This window comes from Rhamphochromis longiceps, linkage group LG16, assembly GCF_057381845.1.
Source record: "Rhamphochromis longiceps isolate RC_006_pf linkage group LG16, R_longiceps_female_GT1.1, whole genome shotgun sequence".
NCBI classification, from domain to species: Eukaryota; Metazoa; Chordata; class Actinopteri; order Cichliformes; family Cichlidae; genus Rhamphochromis; species Rhamphochromis longiceps.
Window position 1 is genome coordinate 30,613,967 of NC_140572.1, and position 27,835 is coordinate 30,641,801.

At 39.5% G+C, this 27,835-nt stretch overlaps 1 long non-coding RNA gene across 1 annotated transcript in view; it reads left to right on the top strand.

Moving 5' to 3' along the window:
- Positions 1 to 836: 836 nt before the first annotated feature.
- The window catches only part of LOC146651423 (uncharacterized), a 54,901-nt gene continuing 27,902 nt past the window's right edge, over positions 837 to 27,835 (top strand). Inside the window, exon 1 of the long non-coding RNA XR_014908036.1 lies at positions 837 to 997. This is a non-coding gene — a long non-coding RNA (uncharacterized LOC146651423). The remainder of the gene's footprint in view (positions 998 to 27,835) is intronic.

A 27,835-nucleotide genomic window follows, 5' to 3' on the forward strand; every position in this document is an offset into this window, starting at 1 on the left:
GCTTCAGAACTTTTGAAAAGGTGTCACAGGCTTGCGTGGTGAGCTGTTTAACTCTAAAATATGTAAAGGTAAAATAGACAAAGCAGCAGCCCGTCTGTAAAAGGGTGGATTAGCTCATGTACTGTGAGCGCAAAGGCAAAAACCCTGCTCTCTGTCTCTTAATGCTTGTTCAGTTGATTTTTACATTTTACCAATTCTGCATCATAGTAAACAACAATTCATGTGCCCTGTGTTCCTTTTTTTTAGTTATTGCTTTTAATAGCTTTATTTAATTACACTTTTTTATTTGCATAGGCTAGAAAAAGCTGATATACATAAAGTGGATACAAGTGTGATACTAGGAAAACCTGAGATATTCACATATAAATATAACACAAATTACTGTACACATAATATATTTATAGGGAATGCTCTTTAGTTTTCAGATTTATAGAAAATGTGTTTCTCGAATAGACTACATTCACAGTAGACAGATTTTAAACTTGCTCAGTGTGCTTTGCTTCTGGCCAGGTGGTTAAAGAGTAATCCAGCCTTATGAGGAGAGCGTGAGCGAGAGTCGTATGCTGTCTGGACAGCATCCTTGGGACTGGCGGCTCTGCATGGCAGGTCCAGACAGACCTAGAGAGAGGATTTGGTCACGCAGGAGTGACAAACTGGAGCACACTGGGATCTGTGGTCCTCAGAGTGAAGTCTTGGGCTTTAGCATAAACCTGAGCTGACCCAGCAACGGTTGTTGCTACATCCCATTGGTCCAGCTGCAACTTGCGGTGAGCAGATATTGGGTATCAGCTGTTGTGTTGGCAGCTGCTAGTCAGTCACCACCTGTCTTTCTGCTGGATTGGCTTCTAGAGTGGCTGTGTGGCAAGTTCTTGGACTGTGTGTGTTTGGAGGCAGGTTTCACAAGGAAGATTTTTTCTTTTCCTTTAGCTATTTTTCAACTCCACCGGATTATAAAAAACACTGGAGCAGCAGCACTTAGGGTTTCAACACATACCCGGTGAGTGGAATTCTTTTCATAGCAGTATGCATAGTGTGTTAAGTGCTGGTTTGACCAATGCAGACCTGAGCCACTGCATTGATTCTACAGAAAAAAATAAATTAAAAAAATTGAAACGAGCCATCAAATCATGTCATTATAGGAGATATAAGTTGGTTACTGTTGCTAGACTAAGTGCCTTTCTGGCCTCTTATGACTGGAATACACTGTTAATAATGCTAAGTTGTCTGAATGCATGCATCACCTTCTGGCTCTGTTTTCAACCAGTGGCACAGCAGGTGCTGTATAGACACCCCTTATTACCCAGCCTTAGTTGATTGCTTGTAATGCCTGAGTGCGTATGGCTGAAAGCATGCGCTGGTGTCAGTGGGAATGCCCTCTTAATGGGGCCAGCAATCAGGCAGCCGTCCCCACTGAGCCAAAGGAAAACACGCTGGAAACATGCGGCATGTCAGTGGCTCATTAAGGAATGGAGCAGCGTTTATAGCACCGCTGAGAGGAACAGTAAATCACTGTGCTCCCCTAGAGCGCTGAGTGGAGGGAGTCCTGCCCTCTTAAATGCACCAGTCACTGTGCTCCACACACTACTGGCCCTGTGTGTGTTTGTGCTCAGAAGCAATGGCCAGAGGGCCTATTTTTACTTTCATGTTGTACGAAACAACTGGTATTAAGAAGTATAAATAGTATCCCTGTATTGATGACAAAGTTTACATAGAGTGAACGCTGGCACCTGTGGGAATCTGAATTAAAATAAATTTTTGTACTATATCTGACAATAATGACAAGACTGTTTAATTTAATTTGCATTCACAGCTTATAAGAAAGTTGTGGCGTGTTGAGCACACAGCAAGGTTTCTGCACGCTGATGTATCGACCCATTTACGGTCTGACAGTCTCCTGTGATGGATCGCACTCTCATCTTTTTTTGATACCCCTAAAACTATTGATTGGTCATTTTCAGCATCACCAGCTTTCTATCAGCACTGTTAATGTGCATAGTATAAGCTCAGTTTTAAATAAATAAATAAATCTTCCACAGACCAAGGCTTCATTGTGAAAATTAAAATTAGCATCAGGATCTTGAGTCACACTCTGTGGCTGAAATTACTCACTATCAGATGTTTTCTTGGCTGAAGTTTGCTCAGTTCTTGAGAATTTTCTTTCTGTTACATGATGCCATTTGTCTCTGTTCATCAGGGATCCTCAGCATTTAACCCTCATTCCCTTTATAACTGTGCTAATGTGTTTATATTAGAGTTACCATAGCGATGTCCTTAAGTGTATGTTTGGTAGATGGTGCTCCATAGTGAAGCGGCAAGTGAAATGTTGGTGGTTTGCTCCAAACAGAAACATGGGGTCATGTCGGCAAGGCTAGCTGATGTAAAAGTCTTCCAGCATAAACATGCAGGGCTACCTGCTGTGGTGACCCCTAGTGTCAAGGGAGCAGCAGAAAGTAACCTTTATAGCAATATAGCACATCATTATACTGTAAACCAACCCAACTTCACAAAACAACTTTGCTATTTAGCTTTTGTGTCTTTGTTTAGACCTCAGTGATCATTTAATTGGAACAGAAATTATTTTAATGGGATGGCAGTGTAATGGCTCAAACTCGTGACTCAAACACTTGTGTTATCTCCAGGTATGTTTACTTCCTTGCACAATATGAATCCATGCTTCTTAGGTTAACTGTTGATGTGAAATGTGCTGTAGGTGTGAATGGGGATTTGTCCTTGTGTATTGGGTCTGCGGTAGACTGGCAAACTGTTCAGGGTGCAGCTACCTATGTCAGCTGGGGTAGGTTCCTGCCCAAGCAGTTAAGAAAGTCAATAGATGGATGCATGGTACGTCAGTGTTTACCTTTGGGAACTGAAAGAGCGTTTGGAGCTGTAAATGGCTAATGATGTCAGACTTAACAGCCACACAAATTCCCAGTGATAATGACAAATGAAGGACAAGGTTATTGCTGTTTGCATGCAGCCGAAGTTGTATGATTCAAGTTCACCTTTATTTAGACACAGGAAGAGAGGTGAGAGCTGGGAGAGAAGGGAGAGAAATCTCAGTGCTTCTTGGTTACTTCCAAAAATATCATGCTTTTCTTGAATTCCAGCTATCAGTAGTGCCTTGGACAAACAGGTTCTCTTGGTAGCTTTTGGCAGTAAATATTTAAGGGCTACTAGATAGACTAAATGATTACAAAATAGTAAACACAAATGTTACATGTTTACTGATGTATTAAGATACATGAAGATTATTTCAGAAAATTGTCTAAAACACTCATATGGAAAGAAGTTGTCTTGACCTCAAAACCATGTTTAAAGTTAAACATTTAAAGCATTTAAAGCTGTTTCTAGCCTTAGCTTATCTGAACATAAAAATTTGAAACATTGTGCTTCACACTTTGCAGGTCAAGATCATTAAAATAACAAAAATAAAATAAATAAAAAACACATCATACATGCATTCTCTTAATTTTTCTGGAAACAATTTATCAGACTACTTCTGAGCTATGATGGGGAGGAAAAGCTAAAGCACAGAAATATTAGCTCAAAATGGAAAGAGTCATACCAAAGATTTAACCAAAAACCCCATCTTCTGTTTTTTCTGTTAGATCCAGTCTGAACATAACCTTTCTTCTGGCTCTGCTCCACTGGATTTGTAGAGGAATCAGTCTTTGAAAGAAAAGGCACAAACACTTCAATTCTTCTGACTTTAGCTCTTGATTAACTCTTCCAATTAGATAGCCATCGGCAGGACTGGGGCCCTGATACAATCCAAATGGGATATTGGACACACAACCAGAGTGAATTGTGTCATTGTAAGGCTGATAATGACTGCCTTCTTCCATACATTAAATGTAAGTCAAGGGGGGGCCCTTGAGGCCCCTGGTGGCCTGTTTTTGCATTCTCTTTCAATGCTTCTCTTTCAATCGTGTACAGGCTGCACCATTAAACATTTACGGAGGCTGTTTAAACAGCCGTTAATTGCACATTAAGTGCGATCTATGCTCTTGATCACACACAGATCACTCTCTCTCTCTCTCTCTCTCTCTCTCTCTCACACACACACACACACACACACACACACACACACACACACACACACACACACACACCTATCTATGTATGTATATATATATATATATATATATATATATATATATATATATATATATATATATATATATATATATATATATGTATATATATATGTCTGCTTGGACATGCAGAATTACACATCCACACAGACACACACTGAAAAACAGGCTTCTCTGTGTGTGTGCATGGACCCACACATAGATCATTCACATGATGCCATGCAATGCTGCATTCCTCCTGGGACTTATCAGGTGTTCATATGTAACTGAAGTTGTAGATTCCTGTGGGTTCCTGACAGATATGCATATACAGTTTTTCTCAGTCGCTTTGGTGCGTTTCTCAGATCAGAATTGAAATTCTCATAACTATTAGTTCAACCTCCACAACACTCAGTCATTTGTGCGCATCATAGTAGCAATTTCTCCTCTCTCTGAACAAACTGCAAATGATTTTGGACATGAATCGGTTGCTTCCATACATTTCCCTGCTGCTTTCTGACATTTCCATTTGCTTATGTCATGTCAGTCAAAAGTAATCATACCTATGGATGCTAAATAGTCATTCCCAATAAAACGAATAGTCATACATCCATTGCTTAAGTCATCACACACAAAATTGTTGAACTAGTTATCACATGCCAAATATTGGCCATCTGTCAAGCAAATCCTATACCTTTCTGTATCATTTTTCCTGGAAATGTCTCCGAAATTGAACAATTGATCTCAGGTGAATTACAGCTGTCACTCATGAGGAGGCTCTACCAAATGGGTGATTTTATGTTTACATGTATTCTACAGTGAACAAGTGACTGTAGCATATTTTTCTTTTGCACAATTCTGTAGGATTACAAACACTTCTACACAATGGAAATGTGAAACGTACGTATTCAGTGTCTTAGTTACTCCCAAGACTCCCATAACATCTACAGTGACTTTACTGCACATTTCAGATGGCTGTACAGGTAGGCCATAGTGCTGTCGTCAGCATTTTCAGGTGTCACCAATTGTTTTTGCAATGGGAAACACTGAAATTATAAACTGTCATAGTGGAAACATGACAATGCCATTTGACTATCTTGTTCATAAAGATGGTGTCAAGACTTTTCATTTTGATGGCACTGACAGTTTCGTTGACATGGATACTTGCTTTTGAGGTATGGATAATCAATTCTGTGCATGTGACGTGCTTTTGCAGGCTATCCACTAGGTTTTGCAGTTTGCACTAATTGTTTTGGGAAATGCACTAACTGCTGTGCAAATGTTAATGGTGTTCTGAGAAAGCGACTGAGAAAAACTGTAACATAGTGCTTACTTTGGCAGATATTGAAGGATTGTCACAAAGCAAAGTAAACAAAGTAAAACGTCAGCTACACTTACTTTATTAAGTACAACTTGCTAGTACCAGGATGGAGTCACTTTGGCTTTCAGACCTTAATTCTTTTAATGGCAAAAATTGCCACCAAAAGGTGCTGGAAATATTCCTAAGAAACTTTCATCCATGTTGACATGATAGCATCAGAATTTTTTAGCTGCTTAGAGACCAGACAACATTTTTCCAATCTTCTGTTGTCCAGTTTTGATGAGCTTGTGTCAACTGGAGCCTCATTCTTGTTCTTAGCTAAGATTTAGGGGTGTCACCAGGATTGGTCTTCTGCTGCTGCATCTGCTTCAAGGTTTGATGTGTTCTGCATTCAGAGGTGTTTTTCTGCATACATTCGTTGTGATGAGTAGTTACTGAAATTATCGTTGCCTTCCTATTAGCTTGAAGTAGTCTGGCCGCTCTTCTCTGACTTTTTTTCACGGCATTTCTCCGAGAAAACTGCTGCTCACTGGATATTTTCTGTCTTTCAGACCATTCAAAGCTTAGAGATGGTTGTTTGGGGAAAATCTGAGCATATCAGCATTTACTGAAATGCTCAGACCAGCCCATCCAGCACCAACAACCATGCCACATTATAATTATGTCTACATGCCCATCCCACTGACTTGCTGACATTTGATTGGCCGATTAAATATTTGCAGTTATGAGCAGTTGATAAGATATACCTATTATAGTAAGCATGAGTATATTTCTTCCTACTTAGAGAGAGAGAGAAGGAAAAAATGATTCTTGTTCTTCCTCCTTTGTTTAAATGCATGATTTCAGGTATACTGTAAAAAAAAAATTGTAATATAAAAGTATTTTACTGTGAATTTTACAGTTTTGTACTGTTCTTCTAGAATATCATTAAATTTACATCAATAGAATGTGATTTTAAATTTCAAATGTAAATTAATGTAAAATCACTGTAAATGTAATAAAACATAATTTTCTTGTTTTTTAAATGTATTTGTCTGTACATATGCATATTTAGATTGTTAAAATACATTCACAAATGTATCATAATTTCACAAATATTTGTCTGTTATTTGAAAGATTGAACTGTTAAATTCAAACGTAATGCTATGGAAAAATATATAACTTTTTTTTTTACATCAAATAATAATAATTATTATTGTTATTTAGGGCGATCGTAGCTCAAGAGTTGGCAGTTCGCCTTGTAATCAGAAGGTTGCCGGTTTGAGCCCCGGCTCGGACACTCTCAGTCGTTGTGTCCTTGGGCAAGACACTTCACCTACCACCTACTGGTGATGGCCAGAGGGGAATTATGAAGTGGAATTGTAAAGCGCTTTGAGGGTCTCGAAAAGCGCTATATGAATGCAATCCATTATCATTTAAACCAACTGTTAACTGTATATTTCTGTACATTTAAGTATTATTATTCATATTGCCGCATTCATTGACCTTGTTTATAGGTAATTTCATTGTTTAATCACATTAAAATGTTCCTAATTTAATGTTTAAAAGCACTTGAAAAAGACAAAATCCCATGTAAAATTAGGGCAACAAACTGTATTGTCATTACTGAAAATAACCGTATTTTCATGAGAAAGTTATTTTCTGGTATTTTCTGGTATTATTTTGGCGCCCCAGCTGCCGGAATATTACTGGGTTTTTTTGGGATTTTTTTATTTTTTTACGGTGTATAGTGGGTGTGGAATTGTCTGTATTTTTCACACCTTTTCAAAAATCTTTGGAAAAAACCTACATTTTACTGCCTTTAAACTGACATCAGCTCTTATATCAATTGTAATTTCAACTCTAATATCAAAGCAGCTTATATTACCATTGAACCGAGATGCAAATTTCACATTTATTTTCTGCAGATCCTTAACAAAAGCAGGAGTAGCATTAATTGTAAAGCATCTGTCCACTGATTAAAACATTAGAACATTTTTTACCATACACACTTACATTTGGCAAAACAGATCTTTTCAGGACTAGGAATTAGGTGTCACCTTCAGCTTAGCTGGGGAGGGGTTGCTTCATTCATGAATAGAAACACAAGTAATGCTAATTGCCTGAGTGTACAGAATTCATTTAAGCTAGTGAACATCTTCTGTGACACACAATCTGAAACCTAAAGCACTTAACCTAATGTTTAATGGTGATGTTATGGTAATTTCTAAAGACAAATTTAAGAAAGACAGCACAGGTTTCTAAACACTAGACAACCTGTTAATATCCCAGATTTACCAAGAATTTTTCATGATTGATTTTGACTGAAACAGATTACTGAGGCACTTGTGAGAGAGTCTCTCTACTGTCCTGGTGCCCTGCTATTGGCAAGACCATCTATTTCTTCTTCCTGTTTTCACTTGTTATTTTGCGGCTAATCTGGTCTTGAAACCTCTGTCTGAACAGACGAGATCTGGGGCTGTGTAAAGGATGCAACTGTGACTAAAACTGTGACCAGGCCAGATTAACGTCCTCTGTCTCTTCGTCAACCCAGACACAAACGTGATGTAAGGCTAAAATCGTGCCTGGAGCGTGTTGTAAAGCGTGTTGGCCTGACTAATATGGAGTTAGCCTCCTTTCGCCACTCTGTAATTAGCAGTGAAGGCAAGTTGGGAGATAGACTGTAGGTAGACAGGAAACGCAATGAGGTAATGAGGCTGGTCCCTGTAGGGGTCAGAGGGTCGTTAATGAGGTGAGGATGTTTTGCTGTGTTGATGACTCAGGTGCCGTGTGGAAATACCAGGAACACTGACTCGATGTGTGAGAGAATAAAATGGGTTGAATCGTGGCCAAACTGAAACCAGAAAAACCTGGAATATAAAAAAATCAACCAAAATAATCACACTTTAAATAAGCATTGACCAAAATGTATCGAGAATAACAGAATTTGTCATGTGTGTGGCTTTATTTTCATGATCTGGGCCAGGGTTGCAAATATGGTAATAAGCCTGTTCACACAGTTGAATTGGCAGCGCTTGCAGTTGTTGTTGTTTTGGTGTTTTCTGTGGGCCGGGGCCAGGGTGCCTGCCGAGGCGCTGGTGTGGACAGCTGGCCCGTCTGATCCCTCTAGTCTGCTCTTAAATTGGTTTTAGCGGCAGCACTAATAAAGCTGATTATCTGTGTGGCTCAAGGGCCCACTAACCCTGTGACACTGCTGGCAGCTGGTGGGACCAGAAGCTCGGACGCCATCCGCACTGCAAAAGAGGAGCATATTAATGAGAAACTGTATCATGAAAGCATTAAGACTTTATTTTTGTGTGTTTAAAATATGCAGAAACAGTACATCTCTGGCATTTTACGACACACATTGTGCTTTGGCTAATTTTATTGAAGCCAGTGTGTGTTTTTATGACAGCTATAATTAATTCCACTCATTATAGTGAATAGACTTGAAGCTAATGTACAATTTAAATATTTTTTGAGAGCTTATTCCCTTCTCCTCATCCTCCCTCTCCTCCACCAAGCCAACCCCACCCCCTTTGCACCTGTCCCCAGGCCTGCCTGTTCCCACTTTGTTTGGTAAATTTAATGCTCATAAACTGTGGGCATTGTGCATGTATGTTTGCCTTTAACCATCTACCATGGTTATGTTCAGCATGCTGTTGCTTCCTTTTCTGCCCGCGTGCACTCTGACATATGTGCTTTTCCACTGTTGAACATGGGTGGAGGGGGAGTGAGGGGGTGTCAGCCTCTGTTAGAGCCTAATTGTTTAATGTGTTAAATGTGTGCTAAACGACCACGTGAGGTGCAGGACACTGACAAGTGAGCACTGGATGCCCAGAGAAAGCACTCAGAGAGAGAGAGAGGGAGGGAGGGAGTGGTGGTGGAGATTATGGTGTTTTAGCATTCATATTGATTAGTGTGTGATGTTATTTTGGAAGGGCAGCAGGGGACAGGCAGCAGGCGGCGGGGTTATTTCAGTCGAACATGAGAATATTGCTTAAAAGCAGTATTCACACGGGACATTCACAAACAACTTGATTGCGGTGAAAATCCAGATTATGATAATAGCTAGATTAAGGCCTTTACATGATTTGCTGTAGCCACAACAATAGCTGAGCCATTATCTGAATAGACAGGCGAGAAAGAGGATTTTAAAAGGAAAATTTAGACTTGCAGTTTTAATAAATTATTTTATGGAACAGCTGATGGTTAACTATATAATTTTTATTTTTATACAATTATTGAATTTAAGTATTTCACTAATATGTGTGTATGGTACTCAAATGGTATATAACAGAACTTTATGCATTACAGTTTAAAAGTCTTGATATACCCTAGGAAATGGGAAATGGGTGCAGTGATTTATTGAAACATGAACTGAACTCTCTCAGCCAAGCCTGTAATTTTTGTAAGTAGTCTTCAGGAATAGTTTTCCAGGTGTCTTAAAGGAAATTTAAAGCTTTTCTGTTGATGTTGGCTGCATTTTGATCTGTTCTCTGCCAAGATGATCTCACACCGCTTCAATAATGTCGAGGTCCAGGCTCTGGGGAGGCCAATCCATGACTGATAGTGTTGTTTACAGTTACTTTTATAGCATTGGAAGTGTGTTTGGGATCATCGTCATGCTGAAAACTTACGGCACTGTAGATATTTTTTTAAAACCTGAAGCTTTTGTTCTCCACTTCTCCAGTTTACTTATATTTTTCCAAGCACTCACTGCACACCATGTTGATATATGTCAAGTTTTGCGCCAATAGCTCTTTGGGAATCACCTTGTAAGCGCAAAAATATTATTTTATTCCTGTCAAACTGTTTAGTTTTAGGTACCATTCAACTAAAGTAATGAGTGCAGGTGGCCGCCCCTCTCTGAAACTGGTTCTACTGGAGGTTTCTTCCTGTTAAAAGGAAGTTTTTCCTTCCCATTGTCGCCAAAGTGCTTGCTCATGGGGGGTCATATGATTGTTGTGTTTTTCTCTGTATGCATTACTGTAGGGTCTACCTTATAGGATTAAGTGCCTTGAGGCGACTGTTGTTGTGGTTTGGCGCTATATGAATAAATAAAATAAATAATAGAACAAATGATGTGTTTTTAGGACATGCTGATAGCAGCTATTTAAAAGTTTATCTTGTTCATCTATTGAGTTACGAGGCTTTTTTATACATGAATGATTCATAGGTCAGTGTTAAGTGGCTTAATGAACAAAAAAACATTCCTTTGAAAATGGTCAGGAATGGACTGGACTGAATATGAGGGAAAATGCAGCCAATGTCCAAAAATGATGAATGCATGACATTTTAAACAAACTGCAGCCTCTCAAAAGTCAATAAAAGTCAGGTATTGTTTACTAAGCTTTCTAAAATAATCAATCAAAGTGTCCATAGTAATAACTCCATGTAGGTAACAACAGAGAATGTGTGCTACTTGTATGACTTACACCCTTGAGAGGAGTGTGTTCTTCGTGAATGGTTGTCTTTGAGTCACTAACCCTGCTCCCATGAGCATTGCCATTTCTCTGGTTTCATTCGCTGAGAGCAGCTAGCCTGAACTGGCCAGGGGCGGGGGGCCTCCTATAGGCTAACAAAGTGTTTATGAGCAAATGTCTGTCACCTCACAGGAGAAAGAAGAGTTATCATGGGAGAGAATAATTCTTTCAGCTGAAGCGACCTGTAAGCAGAGTAAAACCTTTTGTGCTTGTGTTGCTTATCAGCAGAAGAAGCATCTGTCTTCTTCATATCTGAGATCAAAAGTAAAAAAAAAACCCTCTGCAGTAATTCATGTTTGATATTATGACTCAGTTCTGGTGACCTCTCCACCTTCTCACGTGCAGACATGGAAAGCAAAGGAGAGCAGACCACACCTCTGCACCCTTCCATGTGCAGGCATCAGTGATAACAGATATGACACCGATTCAGACACAAGATGAAAGGAAGAGCTAGGGTGGGGATGGGTTGCTGCACATAATGTTCAGCAATTATGTGCAGACCAAAAAACAAACAACAAATAGTGTCTGGTGGAAAAAAGTGACATAGCAATGTTTTTCCAAAAAGTAATCGTCTAGATCAAATTACTCAAAGAAGCCATATCACTTTTGTTTATTTCGTTTTTTTGCAGGGCATGAAATATGTAAAAGGAACATAAAATTAGTTTTTGTTTTTTGTTTTTAAGGCCAAGACAGAATCGTTGAGACCTCTGTATATGACCTGGGGTGTAGAAACTGCAGGTATGGAAATTTAAATGGCGCACACTGAATGAGATGCGACAACTTTATGTGTAGGAGGGTATCGGCTGATTTGCTGAAATTACAGTTGAGTTTCACTTTGTGGCATGTCTGAACTAATGTTATGCTTGATTTGGTAAACATACTTGTAGCAACCACTGTAGATGGCTCCTGGATACCTAAGGTGAAAGGAACTACCTGTAGACCCTGGGACAGGAGTAGAACACAATAGCTAGATTATATAATTTGCCATAAGTTCCTAAAGCATTCCCATAACAGACAAAGGCATCTGGGCTATCTTGCATAGCCTGCTGATACTGTTACCCACAACCAGAAACACCAGAGATGTGACTGCCTCTTGTAAATGATGTGATTGTGGCTTTCAGTGTTTAGTAATTTCTGCCTCAAGACAATCTATGAACTGTGCTCTATGTGAATATTTTTCTCTTTCTCAAGAAAAAAAGAATTGCAGGAAGGTGTTGCTTATGTGGCTGAAATGGCCATACGAGGAATATCCTCTATCTATGACATCACATGCATCCAAAACTAGAAAAAACTGAGATAAACTGAATGTTTGGAGCAGTCTGTTAACTTACTGAAAGCTTTGATCATGTGTAATATGATCATTTGAACAATAGATCTATGAAGAGAATCGAGAAAAGTAGAATAGCTCCTCTTTAGTTTATCACCAGGTCTACAGTATGTTCCAGCTTTGTCATGGTGATGAGGTCTAGGGAGTGAGAATTCGATCATGATGTTTATTCACAGACGGTCTGCCTGTCCCGAGAACAGGAAAGGTTGTGAGCAAGGAAGGAATATATGCTGCTTTTACAATAAGCAACCTGTTGAGTTTGGATGGGCACCTAATTAGCATCCTTCCTGGCAGCCTTGATGAGGAAGTAGCGCAAGCATGTCCAGCTGGGAGGAAGCTTAAACCAATAAATGCATAGTGCCATTTGGAGGAACATTAAGGCTACCTTTATTAGCCTTAAAGCACTGTATTTGAGATTCAGAAGAAAATTGGTTATACTTGTATTTGAGTACATAACTGTGCTGGAGCAAAATGCAAGTTTTTGTGTGTATTCAATAGAAGTAACTCAATGATTCCTGAAAAATCTGAAATTGTAATAATTTGCAAAGTACATCTGCTGATTTATCTGGGTATACCGACCTCATTTATAATAAATTAATAAAATATCTAGTTCAACTAAATCAACTCATACAGACTCATATTTCATTTGCACAAGTATTTGAAGAATAAACCCATAAAAATAAAAAAAACTTAACGTTCTAATTCAAGCTCATCTTCACATTGACCTCTGGACAATTTTTATATTTGTAGTGGTTGTCCTGCTCTCTGGTGTTATATCGCAGTGAATCTCTTCTTTTGTGTTCTTCAACTTGAATTTGATTTTGAGAAAGTTTAAAAAAGTCACTGAGAAGCAAATCTGATGTATTAGGTTGGTGGGAAAGCTTGGCACTGCCTGACCCTAAGAGGAAGGATTCACAGTGCGCCAACCAATATACGTCGAGAAGAAAATAATGAAGAGTATACTTCTGGTCTCAGTCTTCCCTGTGACATGCTGTGTTCTGGCTTGAAAAATCCTTATCTAAAGAGTGCTTGGTTGACCACCTGCAAAATTTGCAAACTCTCACCATCAGTAATGATCCACTACATGAAATTCAGACTAGTCTTAGAGAAAAGTTGGTTGATTTCTGCACAACTTTGAGGTCTGTGGTGAAATCTCAGAGGCCACGGTGCATGTGGTCAGGACGGGACTGCCAGGGAGAGATCTAAAGGTACAGATGTGCTGGAAGCTGTCTGGACATTCCATAAAGATGACCTTTGAACAGAAGACTGGCCAAATTTAAATCGGGCAAGGCTTTTTATTTTTATGGACTTGTTCCCAGAACTGTTTGATCACATAATAATCCACAGTAGGGTAACCTCAGTAGACTGCCAAACACCTCTGCAGGACAGAAACATTTGTAGTGCAAACATCACTGTTTTTTATACTTACCATAAATCACTATAGTACTCCAGCAGCTTAATTGCATTTTCTTTTTATTGTTTTTTTCTTACCTTTGTGATTTTTGGGGGATAAAATCTGTGTGAAAACAGATTTCAACAGTTCTCACACGCTCAACACATGTGACCATTGTATGATCCCTCTGTCAAGGTGACTGTAATGGAAACTGCAGCCCAGTCAGGAGTGAGTTGGTAATATGGCACACATCTGGACCTTTGCACATTGCTCACAGCTAGTTTCCTACCCTGAGAGAAAGAGGAGCCCCTAGCACAAGGAAAATACTTCAAAAGGCTTAAAGACTTCAGAACATTTTGGAAGTAAACAAAAAAGTGACGCAGGCGGCTGCACTGTAATTGCCTGGTTCCTTTGAACGTTGCCCGGACTTTAAACTGGAATGTGTTAGTAGAGGAGCAATGAGTGTAACTTGGCCTGGATGAACAGTCTGCCTGGCACCTGACTTGGGGGCTAGCATAGCTGAAAGACTGATGTCTTCAGAGAAGAGCAAGACATGTTGAGCCAACGCATTCTTACTCACACCATCTTTCAACTCTTTTGCCTGGTAAAGAACCCATAGTGTTACACTTGGACACATTGGAAGTCCCTTTAGGAAAATGTGGAAGATGGTGCTGCATGGTACCGAAGTAAAAAAGGAAGTACAAAACCCACCCAACTCAGGCTGCGATCGTGAATAGCATGCCAATTTCCTTAACTGGGTTAGGACATACTAAATAGACACGTTTTCATAACATTTACATTACATTACATTTCAAATAAAGTCTCATTCGTCTTTTCAGTAGAAAATTCTTCTTCTTCTTCTTCTTCTTCTTCAAAAAGCTTGACATTAACCAAGCCGATGATCTGGTAGGTTTACTTAATTTGAAAACCATCCATGAATATTCTATGAATACTATGAAGTTGCAACTGATAATTATAATAATTATAACTGATAGTGAGAACCTGCAGACTGCGGTTTATGCCATGCTTTGCTACTTAACTTTCACTTGCTGTTTGTGGTTAGATTCAGGCAGTAAAAGCATGCTTATAGGTGTACCCGGTGTGATACACTGTGATGTCAAGTTTCTGTATGTGACTTGAAAGTGACACCAGTCTCACTATTGTTGCTAGAAGTGCACCAAGACACAAACACTCTGTGCTGACAGAGAAACCTGTTTTACTTTTTAGTTCTAAGGGAACTTTTTTGGGAAAAGGTTGCAGAGCTGGGAGTAATTTCATATTCATGTTAAATAACTATATACTCAAGAAAATTTACCTACCTTCAATTTTCTCCCACTTTTTGCTCTTTCACACTAAAGTAATACAAGGACAGCAACCACCCTGTAACTATCCTTCTGGATTCAGCAACCGATTGCAAGTAGTTGCAGTCACAACCTGGTTGCTCAGAGGTGGAGCATGCAACACCCTCAATCGCTTTTAACCTGAAGGCAAATGCAGAAGGTGCCTGGTTGAAGGCAACTAGTCTCTAAACAATTGTGGTCCACCTCAGACCACTGTCTACAAACTGGGGTCATTTGTAGACAGATTGGTGTTGGTGAAGGTTTGCAAGTAGTTGTCGTCTAATTTATAAACACAAACAAATTGTCAACATGTCACAGTCAGTCTTAATCATTCTGCACCAATGAGCATAACTCGTCTGTGATAGGAAGACTCAAAACAAATGGTTGCCAAGTGGTTGTATTGTGGAGCATGGCTAACACACATAGAGACAGACATTCATTTCTGTTCCCACAGCCTACAAACTCAAACTCAGTTTACCGCAGAGTGAGAGAGACATGATAGAGAAATCTGACTCTATGTATAATATCATAGCACATGTCTCACTTTGCACTAATGCCTGTAATAAATATTCATGAGTATCATTGAAAAGATTAAAAAGTGAAGCATACCACAGGGAATTTATTTGTCAGGCAGCATATCATAGAACCTTTGAAGCTACAAAAGAATTTACTTTCCACCAGTACTTGGTTATGAGAGTACCTAGAGCATATTTCTTCTCATAATATTATTTCTGAATGTGAGTGTGTTAGCAAAAAATGTGCTCCAGTTTACAAGTTTCATCACTTAGAAATGATGATATAAACAACTGAACATTCTTTGGCTGTGAGATTTGAGATGATGAAGAGAGAAGTGGAACGTGTTTTCTTTGGACGATTAATCTGGAGTTCAGAAGAATGACATGGGCACGGACCTTGTGTTTTCAGACGTTTCTCTGCTTTACTTCATTTTTTTGGGTTTGGTTCTAGAAAGGCTTTGGCAGCTGTCAGATATAAAAATATTGAATGGGGGGAAAATCTACTGGCTGCAGATACAAACAATGAAAATTTGAGGTGATGCTGAAGAAAACCTGGTGGAGAGAAAGGGAGAAAGTGAAAAAGGGAGAAAGTGAAGCTCATCTATAAACCAAATGTATGTAATGCACTACTAATCAACAAGACAGCCCAGATTCAAGTCAATGTTGCATCAAGAGTAGAAGTATTAGGAGTCAAATATAGAGAACTAGTATAACCCCAACTCCAATAAGTTGAGATGCTGTTTAAAATATATATGAACACAGAATGCAATGACTTGCAAGTCTACAAATTGTGCAACATTTTCAGAATAATGCTGCGCTCCATTAAAAACAGGCATGATTCTGTTATGGAAATCATTGCATGGGCCCAGAAACACTTATGAAATCACTGTCTGTGAACACTGTTGCTATCCACAAATACAGTTTAAAGCTCTATCATACGGTGGCCCTGAGAGGCCAAACGGACTGCAACTTAAGAAAACACCAGCAATAAGGAAAACGCTGCAAAAGCACACAAAACACAACGGAAATGGGACAAAAGAAAATGTAAATAGAGAAAAAGAAATGAGAAATAGAAAAAACAAAAATGGAAATAGAAAAAAACAGATTTCCAAAAGAACAAGGGAAGTGTTTCTGGGGAGACAATAACCCGACGGACCAGTTGCAGGAACCAAAACATGCTAGGTAAGTGTGTTTTAATCTCATGATTTATATAATACTGATTTTTAGGCTAATAGTTAGGCTAACACACTTACCTCTCATCTTATCTTTCCTCACAAAACCCATTGATCCTCCACTTCGTTTAAGTGTCTCCTAGCGCAATTCTTAGCATATTTTGGTTCCTGCAACTGGTCCGTCATGTTATTGTCTCGCCAGAAACACTTCCCTTGTGCTTTTGAAAATCTGTTTTTTCCTATTTCTGTTTTTCCTATTTCTGTTTTCTTTTTTCCTTTTTCCGTTTTTGTTTTTCCTATTTCTGTGTATTGTGTGCTTTTGCAGCATTTTTCTTATTGCTGGTGTTTTCTTGAGTTGTAGTCCGTTTAGCCCTTCAGGGCCACCGTACTATCACGCAAAAATGAAACTGCCATTTTCTCTGTGCTAAACCTCATGAGTAAAGTAGAGAACTGTTCCCTACCAATTCCATATGCAGTAGAGAACCGCACATTGTGCTTCTGGAAGGGCATCATCAGCGCTGAAAGGCATACAAAGGTTTTAGAGCATCATATCCTCCGCTCCAGATGAAGTCTTTTTCAGGGAAGAGCTTGGATATTTCAGCAGGACAATGCTAAATCACATACTGGACCTATTGCAACAGCATACCTTTAGTAGAAGACTCAAGGCTCATGAATGGGCCCGCCTGCAGTCCAGACCTTTCACCAACGGAAAACATTTGGAACACCATGGAATTAAACGTATGACAAAGAAGACCCAAGACTATTGAGCAGCTTGAATTCTCCGTTGGGAATTTTCAAAAGGAATAAGAAAACATTCTTCTCCCAAAAGTCCAGCAGCTGGTCTCCTCAGTTCCCAGACGTTGTTAACGGAAGGATGCTAGACAGTGGGAAAAATGTCTAGCATCAAGTACAAAATTAGCTCATATTTTTGTTAAAATGGTACATTTTCTCAGTTTAAACATTTGATGTGTTTCTTATGTTCTGAATTTAAAAAAAGACTTGCAATGTAAACCACTGCATTATGTTGTTATTTAAATTTTACAGAGCATCTTAACTTTTGTGAGAGTGGGAGCGTATGATACATATATTAAAAAAATAGAATAAAAAATGGAGAAATAAGCAGTTGTAAGCTTCCAGGCAGCTGGACATGCTGACAGGTGTAGGTAGCAGAGGTCTGAATAAAACTGGTTACAGGATGACATGAATGCAAAAACACATAGGATATGAATGATGCAACCGACTGTGGTAAGTTGGAAGGTATGCACTGTGTATACTGTGAGGTGATTTGGAAATGAGAAACACATGAAGTGTGTTTCAGAGAAAGAAAATCTGAAGACATCTGAAGGGTGGACAGAAAGTCACTCGACACAGTGTCAGTAATTGAATTCAGTCCACTGTAGAAATCCACAGCAGATCATTCTTAACATTAAGATTGTAAAATTAGAACATATGATGTTTTGGGGGGATACTTGTACTTTGAACGTGTAGTTAATGTTTTTATGGGGCTTCTTTTAAATGGTAAATGGCCTGTATTTGTATAGCGCCTTATTAGTCCCTAAGGACCCCAAAGTGCTTTACACGTTCAGTCATCCACCCATTCACACACACACTGGTGATGGCAAGCTACATTGTAGCCACAGCCACCCTGGGGCGCACTGACAGAGGCGAGGCTGCCGGACACTGGCGCCACCGGACCCTCTGACCGCCACCAGTAGGCAACGGGTGAAATGTCTTGCCCAAGGACACAACGACCGAGACTGTCCGAGCCGGGGCTCGAACCAGCAACCTTCCAATTACAAGGTGAACTCCCAACTCTTGAGCCACGATCGCCACGATTCAAGTCTTTTAAGTCAGACTTGAATTATTTCCTAAACTAAATCTAAGAAAAACATTCATAAGATGATTTTATTTAAAAAAAAATAATAATTTTTTTTCAGTTCCAGAGATGCCTTTATAGCAGAAAACCATTACCAACATTACCATCAATATTAGATCCTCTCCACCAAACCTGTCAGACAATCATGTTTATTATCTACACACCTCTCCACACAGATAGTGTGCAAAATAAACCTCAGTGCCTCTTAATCGATTACTCTCTCTGTGATGAGTGGAACTTGTTGTATAGTCTTGCAGTTGCATAAGGGCTTAGCCATGGTTAGGGTTAGGTTGTATTTTCACCAAATGCTCAAGATGCTACGTTCCAAATGAACTTTCATGTGTTTTTTTTAATGTTTTTGTGTGTTTTAAGACTTCAGGTATTTATGCCAAATAGGTGACAACAGCATATGAACCTAACTTTAATGTTAAACAGGTCACTAGTGCTCTGTCAGTCACTTTCACTGCTCTGCACATGGTACACAGCTATGCATCATCAAAGAATTCACTTTCCCCATCAGTCACTCTCACTATTGTTGGTCATTGTAAACTGATGTTGCTGTGCATGTGGGCATACAAACTGGAATTTTAGTGCACCAGTCCATTCAAGTTCCTTGATTCTCACTCTTGCAAATGTCTCTAATATCAGGAGTCAGCTTCAGACTCCAGTTGAGATGACATCTAATACTGTTTGAGGAAAAGACCGAAGGAATCATACTGTTACTGTTTCTTACTGTAACCGTTTGCATAAACAATTCTAATGTTTCAGATTTTACTCATAAAGGTGTGATAAGTTGTAACTCACAGAAGTATTTAGCTTTTGGAAACTAATGTAAATATCTTGTGAGGCTTTGGGACAGCTTTGAGCATGGGAAAATAACTGATTATGTCAGCAGGGTTATCTCAGTCAGCCAGCTCGTGGGATGGATAATATTGTGGCTGCAAAAACTACAGATATGTAAAGCAATGATATTTGACGTCAGGACTCAGGCCTCTGACAAGGACACAGATATGAGGGGTGGGCTACAGACGTCTGCTAAACCCATTGCTTTTATAATCTTTACCTTTGACAGGCTCAAGTGATATCGTGAGCGATATTTCACTTTATTTATACAATGTGCGTACGGCAATAAGCAGCGCAGCAGCAGACTAAACTAGATGAAACATTTTCTCAAGCTCAATGAGGACGTTTGGAGCGTAAAATAGGACATGACCCTGACACATTTAGTGGTGCAGTCTGAGGAGCGATACAGCTGTTGTACCGATGATGAGGATACCTGTCAAGTTTTGCTCATACCTTTACTTCATTCTATGCACGAGTAAAATCGCTTGTATTCACAGTGGATCACTGACTTTTCCTAACTCTTAGATCATATAAATACTTGATTTTAAATGATTAGCTTTTATTGTGAAATGAAAAATAATGTTAATGTGCAAGTTTAATAAATTGAATTCAGTTTATGTTTCATTTTCTTCACACTCTGTTGCACATTTTAATACATAAAATATTTATTTCAAACAGCTGACTAGCAGAGCTTTGTTTTTGATCCTGAGGTCATGACCTTTCAGGTAGTGTCCAACTTACTCACCTACTTGAATATTTTAAATTCAAATTCAAATTTTATTTGTCACGTACACAGTCATACACAGTACGATATGTAGTGAAATGCTTGGACAACTGCTCGTGACCTAAAGAAAACAAAAAGGAAAAGGCTATGAATAAGATAGGAAATAAATATGAAAAATTAAAAAGGGTAAATTTAACTAGGAAGGAATAAAATATAAATTAAGGTTAAAAATGAAATAACTGTACAACACAAATTAGAATGAAGGGTAAATTTAACTGGGAAGAATAAGATAAAGATAAATATATAAATTAAAGTTGAAAATAAAATAACTGTACAACAAAATACACAATACACAATATAGAACTATATAAGAATGTATGAAGAAATCTAAATATAAATAAATATATACACAATAACAGCAGCTGTACAAGTATTAACCGGAAATGAAGAATATAGTGACCAGTGTTGTGCAAAACCAAAGTCCAGAAAGTCCAGTTTGTGTGTAAGAACCATATGTGTGGGTCAGTACTGTGTGGTGGTGTGATTGAGAGAACGTATCTTTTGAACCTTTGAGCATGTATCCAACATTGCTTTATATTGTCCACTTACTTTCAAATAAACTTTTCCCTTTCAGGATTCGTTATAGTTTTTCTTCAGCTCTCATTATTTATGCTGATTTGCAGAATTTCAATCTATTAATTGTAAAACTTGATGGCCTACTTAAAGGCACTCTGAATCAATTAACCACTCTAGTTTTAGCAGTGAGTAAGGCACTGATAAATGAAGTTTTTAATGGTTTGAAAGCCAAGGCTGTATAGTGCTTAAAAGGAGGGTTTTGGCCTTTCAGCACCTGCTAGAGAGCAGCCTCCACTGTCCATCTGGAAGAGCAAGAGATATCTTCATTGTCAGCAAGGAGAACACTTCCTATCAGTTCTATCAGTCTGGAGAATCTCTGGCCTCTAGTAAACATGCAGTGTTGTTTCCTCCTACAAACAGATGTAATTTCACAAGCTACCTCCATCTCTTCAGAGCACCGTAAATCTCCCGGGTCCTGCTTCAGTATATGGGAAGTTTTCATAGCCCCGTCCTCTAAAAGCAGTTTCATAACAGCTACAAATGGCACAGTAAAAACAGGACAACCGTGTTACTGGGCTGTAGTGACAGACAGCATCCAAGCAGTTTACACTGGACTGGGACGGACATAAACACACTCTCTGCCTCTGTGCTATCCGCTCTGGGTATCCCTCTATCCTTTCTGGAGTGGTTCTCAGCAAAACTCAACAGTAGTGGAGGGGTCAGAGGTTAAATATGTGACCTGACCTTGTCAGGATGTGTCGTGGGGTTGCCGTGACGAAAGATAAGACTACACTGCTGCCCAGGCCCTGTGATTTTTCTGAAGCCACATCAGGAACCTGGACTGTGTTGGCCTCCTGAGTATATATATAAATATCATCAGTCTGCTATGGAACTCCCACAGCACTTATCTCCACAGTGTATATACATATATATAGATAATATGTGAATACATGTCTGTCTAAAAGCATGTAAACCACAGTTAGCTTTCTCCATATGGTTTTAGGGTAGTTACTCTTGTCCCTTCTGTTTCCTCTTTTGGTCAATACTGCAACCTTCCTGCAAACTCAATGCATGAAACTCTTGTTGGCCACCAGCCGCTAGTAACGTTCTTCCATAAGCAAGTCTCCCCCATGGGAGATGTGTTGAGAAGACCGATCATTTCTGGGTCTTAGACAGAGCATGAAAATGATCTGCTGCACATAGAGTTTATTGCTTTTGATCATTCCCAAATCTTATCCCTCATTTAAATGTTTATAGTGACAAAACACAAATACAACTTTATGATGTTCAGTTACAAAAACAAAAAAATCCCACAAAATACAGTAATAATTAACTGGATAAAAATATAGAATGTACCAGGATACACATGCGTTAAATATGCTACAAAAAATAGGCAGTGACTGCCTCTACTTTTTTCTTACTATTTCTTTGCCATATATGATATGATAGAGTGAAAGTGTGAGATTTGGATTTTATAACACAGACAAAATAAACAAGCTCTTCTTAAAGTTGTTGAAAACTCTAATAGAAACAGGCAGGATAGTAAGTACACAGTCACATTTACAGTATACATACTATATACAGTATATATACAGTAATTTATATAGGTATAAGCTGCTTCAGAGCAATAAAGACGTGCATGCAGACCTTTCATCCTTTACTGCAGAAGTTATGCATGTTCACCTTAGTGTTCTCCCCTTCAGTCCTACAAGAAAAACCTGATTTTAATCTCGTTGTAGAAAGAAGGAAATCTAGAAAGGTGAGCAACAGCCGGTGTAAACAGGTCATTTGAAGCATTCATTTGATACAATAAAAGACCAAAGAAAGTGATTTAAAATAGTCTTCAGTCATTTTTTTCTGGTCTTTTTATTGTTTTTATTAAAGTCATCATTAGCGGAATCAGTTTGACCTCTGTTATATCGAGGTGTATTGTCTCATACCCTGATACTACTGCTGCTGTGTGTTGTTAGCAGCGCTAGCCTTGACCTTGACAACCAAGCAGCCTGCCATCACACCTCATTAACATTAACAACAGTCTTCCTGGTGTGAACTGTTGGCTATGGGAACCTTCTGGACTTTTATGACTCCAATTGGCTGTCAGGTTCTAACATGTGGATAGAGGAAGTTGTATTATCTTCACTGCTAGGCTAATGGTAGGCTGCATTCATGCTAGAAATGCCTCACAGTGTGCAGTGGTTAACACCCACGCCTCTGAACAGTGCTGTATCAAATTCTGTCACACGTTTTGAGAGACCGTTGTCAGAACTTGCACCCTTGTACTTGGAGCACTTAACACTCTTAATACTGATGATAATAACTGGGCTGAAAAGGCAATAAAATGTGTGAATGGTGGCCTTTTATTATCATGATGAATACTATAAAAAAGGCGATTTATTTTTAGCTCTGTGTGGCGTAGTATTGAGTAATTTGATTGCATTTTGAAGTTTTTCATCTGTCTGTCTGTCTGTCTGTCTGTCTGTCTGTCTGTCTGTCTGTCTATCTATCTATCTATCTCTCTCTCTCTCTCTCTCTCTCTCTCTCTCTCTCTCTCTCTCTCTCTCTCTCTCTCTCTCTCTCTATGGAGTTTAAAATTCACACTTCATGTAGCAATTCTTATATTGCTACACTATCAGTTTGAGATTAAATAGGGCAAGCAGGCAATTACACACAATCTGTTTGTGATAATACAACAGTTAACTGTGATAAATCTGTGAAACTTGCAAATCTCTTGCTATCTATGAGCACAGTAATTCACATTAACTAGTTACATTCAGATTCTAAACAGAACCTTTATATTGGAATATAACCAGTATATCTGGACACAAATCTATAAACATTCAAACCTACGGTCAATTTAAAATTCACCAGCTAACATAACTCCATACATGTCTTGACATGACAGTACCAAGAGAGAACTCACACTGATCTCAGATCATGCAAACTCTGCACAGAATGGCCCCAGGCTGGATCTGAACCCAGGGTTTAAACCTGGAACCTTGTTGCTAACTACTGCACTGCTGCCTGTCTGATCTATATCCTGCAAATAAAGTCAAACAACATTTTTTCAACACAGGGCATCTCACCATTGTGTACAAGGTATATTCTGGTGTCTGTGCCTTAGTACCAGCTGTATCCATATTAGCCACTGAGGGATAACGGTCCGTGTTACAGACCTACAAAGTCTGTGGTAGGAAGTTGAATGATTGTGACAGCATGAGCTAAGTTTATTAGCCAGGTTTCCCTTGCCTTTGATTTTTGTGATGTTCTCATACTAAGACTAAGGACCTAAAGTAGTTGGTTAGGGTTAGGAAAGGACTGGAGTTTGGCTTAAAATATGCCCTTCCACAAAGCTGGCTGTTCATACTGAAAAATGACAAGTTGGGAGTGACATCATCGCACATTGCTGCAATGGACGCCTTGTTCACAACTGATACACAGTAGACTGGCTCAGTAAACTCTTTATTTGTCATAGTAAATAGCGAATTTTTGGACAGTTCATTGACCTGTAGTTGCGAAACTGAATTCTAGCTCCTTGGGAAAAACGTGCAGCTGAAGATCTGGAACCCCATAAAATGATCTTTGAAAAGATCCTGCTGGAAGCAAGCTGTATTTTCTTTCAGAGTGAACTGAGGTTAGACAATACTCACCAGTGAAGCTTTGTGCAAAAACTGTTCTTTGCTCCTGGGGTGTAACAGGATGGCAGAGTTGGCAGAGCGTACTGTCATGAGTGTTTTCTCATGATGTTGGTCATGTGGGTGCGGAGGCCAGAACTGGAGGAGAAAATATAGAAAATGGGACAGAGGGCAGGGGAGGGAGTATGTCAGAAGAGGGTGGTGTACTGTGGGGTGGAGGGGACTGAAGATTGACTGAATTGCAAAAAGAGAGTGAAAGAGGGAGAGGCAGAAGGGAAGAATGTAGGGAATGAGTGAAGGGTAGAAAAGAAGAGGAAATAAGTAGAGAGGGAAGGAACGGACTGAGAAAAGGAATGAGAGGGTGGTATGGAGCTATAAGTGGCAAGAAGAGAAGCAATGTAGGGATGTTGAAGAAGGCACATGGAGGTAATAAGAGGTTGGAAATAGGATGGAGGTAGTTCAACATACTTTCAGGCAACTGGGACGTGTGCTCGTAACAGTTTCTACATAAAGGCACCCTTATTATATGTCAAAAAGAGCCAAAAGGGAACCCAGTAAAACAAACAAGGTAACCAAAGCTTATTTTCTCTTTGGTTATCTCCTCAAGGTTAGCTAGCGTTAAAGCAAGGCTAAAAAAGTGAAAGCAGAGAGGTCACCATCTGAAAACCTGACAGAAGGAGACTCTGGGGGAATGCACTGTACTCAGCTGAATTTCAAGAACCTGCTGAGGAAATGTAAAAGATTTTAGTGGTGTTTAAAAGAAGATAGCACAAATGGGGCCCTGTTGTAATCAGCCCTGTAGAGGAGAAGTAGTTGAGGTGGGGGGGTTGTGGAGGGCTCAAGAAGCTTTGAAACACCGGGTTTCGGGATCAGCCTTCAGCTGTAAAAACCATGAAGGCCAAGCCTGTTTTATTCTGCCATAAAAAGGGCCTCCTGCCGCACGGTGCTGTGTACACAAACACCTTTTATGTAAAGTCACCAAACTAGATGTGATGTTATTAGGAATGCACAAAAAATTATATTGTTTCCACTTCAAAGCGGAGGGAAAATCTGCTCTGAGGAAATTAACTGCATGCTCATAAATGTGAGCTTTGAGTGAGAAGAACAGCAGCAGTGGCATTTATGCCTGTGAGCTGACTTTGTTTATGAGTTTGGCTGTTAAAAAAAGGAAAAAGGAAAAAAAGAAGAAAGAGATTTAGTTTGGGAATGCACCATGCTTTACTTCATACATTTTTTAGAGTGCTACCTGTGCCCACATGGCAGCATACGGTGACCTTCAGACCAGGCTTCAATGTTGTCACAGCCTCCTGAGTCATATTAAAACTTAAAGCAGGGAACATTACTATAAATACTACATAATATAATGGCTAGTTATGCAAACCTTACATTACCTTACCTTACAGTGGGGATGTTTCCATTGAAAGCATCTAAATTTAAAAATCAAATATACTACAAAAGTAGTATATATGTTGCACACTTGAATTAAAATGAATTGAAACCAGTGTGGCTTTGTGAGTTCGCCTTTACTGCATCTGCAAATATATACATGGACATAGCACAGCGTTACACACTTTTGCAGTCTCACATAACGCTTATAGGCGCACTGCCTTATGGGTAGTGTTTAAACTCAAATCACTAATATTTCTTACAGTGGAACAATGAAATAAACATAAACACAAGGTAGTGTGATCCACCAGTCTACATCTGCTGTGATTACAGCCCGGTACAGGTATAAATCCACAAAAGTGCCACGAGGTTTCCACACAAACTAATGAATCAGATCTAGCTGCTAATCGTTAGCATCACAGCTAATTCACATCGCTACCAATAACTTATACACTAATGACACATAGTGGGGATTAACGGCCAACTTTCCCACATTCTCTGCAACCCCGTGGACTCATCTGTAGACACATTTTAAGTTATTTACCATCTTGTATCTGCTTACCTGCAAATATATACATGGACATAGCACAGCGTTACACACTTTTGCAGTCTCACATAACGCTTATAGGCGCACTGCCTTATGGGTAGTGGCTGGCTTCTTTACTCCCGCTAGAGCTGCTCATTTTAGGGGATACTCCCTCTTGTGGTGTAACGGAGGAATAACTACGCTTCCTGCACTATGTCATTTTTGGAGACTGGGGCACACATTATTTTACCACAATCAAAGAAAATACAGATGTGAACAATCAGACCATTTAACTAACTACAATATTGTCACTAAAGATTATGGGGGGTGTCTTGTTTTGTCCACAATGTCTTTCTTGTCCTTACACTCTCCCCTCAAAAAGTTAATGGCGTCCCGACATTCTACCAATATCAGTCCTTATGTGGCAACTATACATTGCTCGTAGGAGGCTACATCCCTTTAGGAGTCAGAGTTCAGCATCACTGCTAGCCACAGTGAAACACATGACATGTATCTCCCCTTCATGTCATATGTCGCAGCAGGTGTTATTGTGCACGATAACAGTCCACTGCTTTTCCATCCATATCACGGGTATCTGCATCTTTACTGAGTAAGGTGCTCTCACCTGGACATAACCTCGCTACATGACATGGGTGCCATTCTCATTACAGGTCATTCCACTGTCTTCTTTATAGCTAACAAAACAGAATTAACATTTCTATCCTTCTAATAAGCATTAATAAAAACCCAAAAATGTAACTGTTATAACTGCTTTACTGCAATATGTAACATATGACTGTGTCTGAGGTATTTATTCAAGTGCTAACGTTGGCTGTCCTAACTTGTGGTAAGTAAACATTAGCTTTTGTTTTCTCATTCTGAAAGGATACTTTTTCACACTGGCAGGTGACTGGTCAGTGTCCTCTTGGTCACTGCACTCCATCTCGAGCTGGTGCGTCTGCTCTGTGTCTTTAATGTCCTCTTGTGCCTCTGTATCCTCGTCATGCTGGTCGCGTTGGTGTTCTATATCATTCACGCCCAGATTCTCTTCTTCGCAATCCTCCTGGTGTTCCCTGTCATTGTCATCACAGAGATCCTCCCTACTGCCTGCTCCACTTTCTGCATTGAACTCTGATGCTTCTGTCCACCAGGACTGTCTACCACGTTCCCCTTGTTCTGTTGCCAGTCCTCTGATTGCCCTCCAGTCATCTTCATCCTCCGAACTGTGCTCTTGCTCATGCCGCTCATGTCTGTCCTTGTTGTTTTTCTGTTTTTGCTTTCCCAGTTCTGCATGTGAGTTGACTTTTCCGGCTGGTAAGAAGTCACACGGCAGCAGGAGGTTCCTGTGGACGACTCTGACACGTCCCTTGCCATTTTCTGGCTTAATCTCATATACTGGGCTCTCCTTATGTTTCCTTTGTGTCACCTGAAACACCTGGTCCTCCCAGAAGGATCTCAGTTTCCCTGGTCCTCCCTTCTCACCAAAATTCCGGACCAGTACTCTGCACCCTGGGTACAGCTCTGCACCATGTGTTTTTCTGTCATAGAGCACTTTTCCCCGTCGACTCTCCTTACAGGCTGTCGCTGAGGCCAGTTTGTAAGCGTCCTGCATGCGAATCTTCCACTTCTCAGCATAGTCTTGATGAGAGGGGCTTTGGTCATTAGC